Source organism: Zerene cesonia, chromosome 26 (genome assembly GCF_012273895.1).
Source record: "Zerene cesonia ecotype Mississippi chromosome 26, Zerene_cesonia_1.1, whole genome shotgun sequence".
NCBI classification, from domain to species: domain Eukaryota; kingdom Metazoa; phylum Arthropoda; class Insecta; order Lepidoptera; family Pieridae; genus Zerene; species Zerene cesonia.
The window spans coordinates 1,271,818-1,273,882 of NC_052127.1; positions in this window are offsets into that span (position 1 = coordinate 1,271,818).

A 2,065-nucleotide genomic window follows, 5' to 3' on the forward strand; every position below is an offset into this window, starting at 1 on the left:
ATTCGGAGTAGTTAATAGATGTTATTATACATAACCTTCCTCTCGAATCACTCTATCTATTTAAAAAAACATCAAAATCCATTGCGTAGTTTTAAAGATTTAAGGATACATAGGGACATAGGGACAGAGACAGGGACTTTGTTTTATACCATGTAAGAATTGTGAACTTTATATATGGAAAACTCATAAACAATAGACTGATACCCTGTAGACATCTATTGGATGTTAACAAAAGTATGATAAACATTGTAAAACCTTTAACAGTTTTAGTCCTTGTGGGTAGATGGCGCTTTTTCTAAACAATCTTACCTTAATGCTTTCAACTTTGGAATCAATTAATTAAGGACAAAAGTTTTACTTAAATTAGATGAAGTGTAGTAATGATAATATTACCTATTAGCTACTTATCTTAGAACATAGTTACTGTACAGATTTTGAGATAGTATAATAATCCTAAAAAGTTATATAGACTGTCTACAAATTTTAGATAAAATGGTTAGAGTACAAAGATTAAAAGGTTTAAATTTTTTTTTTGAAATTTTCGCATTGATTTAAATGAGGCCCATATCCTTTTCCTTACCCTTCCCAGTCTTTTCCTTTATTCCCCTAGTCAATCCTTTCTCAATCCCTTTCCAATTCGGAGTCGGCAATCCATTTGTAGAGGCGTATGGTCTGCAAACCATCTTACGCCTCTCCATCATGGGTGGTGGTAGCGCTTACCATCAGGCGACCCACCAGCTCCATTGTCGACGGTGACATAAAAAAAATAATTTATTTTAATTTACTCAAAAAAAAAAATGTTATTATGAATCAAGAATGTTAAAAGATGTAAGGAGAAAAATTAATTTAAATAGTTAATTGCTCTGTTATTCTTAACACATTCATTTATTGTAAAACTAGCTGCGCCACGTGGTTTTCCCGCGTAAAACCGTATCCCGTAGGAATATCGGGATTAAAAGTTACCTATATGTTATTCCAGTTGTTCAGCTATCTACGTACCAAATTTCATTGCAATCGGTTTAACAGTTTTTGCGTGAAAGAGCAACAAACACAAACACATGCTTACAAACTTTCGAATTTATAATATTAGTAGGATAAGTAGGATAGGATTATGAAAATGATCTCAAAGTTGTTGGATCTGCAAGTCCCTTCAAGTTCAATCCTATCATTGCATTTTCTTTCAATTAAAACATATTTTTAAGTAATTTTAACCCAATAACCATAATATGACTATTAAATTAAAAGTTTATACTATTATTAATATTCATACTATTATTAACCAGTCAAAACATAAAAAAACCTTACCTACCTACCTTACGTGAGTGTTGGCTCACTTAAATAATACGAATTCCCCACAGCGTTTTAACTCTCACACTTAATTTTAACTTACGGTATTATGTAAATACTTACTAAGCACAAAATAACAATGAAGACGTCTTGCCCCATTAGCGATAGAAAATATTGCAATCACAGAGACATTTTTTAGTTTTTACAGTGAAACCGAGACTTACTTAATAGTCTGGAGAGCGCTGCGAAGCGTAGAGATAGTAGAAGCACCTAGTGTTAACATAAGCTTTTGTTAATATTTATTGAAGTGTTAAGAAATTCTATTATTTTGAGCGTGGATAGAATATATGTACATGAAATTAAAATAATTGAAAGTATGTTATTTATATAAAAAAGTGAAGTCCCGTTAAAATTTATATTCTTCTGTCCTTATCTTATTGTAGTATTAACAGAGTGTTGGTTGTCTTGTAATAATCATCTCCCTACATTAGATGGATATAAGATATATGCTAACAAAAAGTTCTTTAACCAAAACGATGGTGTAACTGTTATTGTGCGCAATTCCTTGTGTGTGATTTTTGAAGAACCTGATTTCTCTGACGCAAATTGTATTGTGGTTAAAATTGACAAAGAAACAGCTGTCATTGCCATTTATCGGTCTCCCAGCTACAAAACCATAGAAAAATTTATTCAATCTTTAAACTCAATTATATTTAAATTATCTACGTATTCAAATATTATTATTACAGGAGACATTAATATAGACATAAAAGCTACG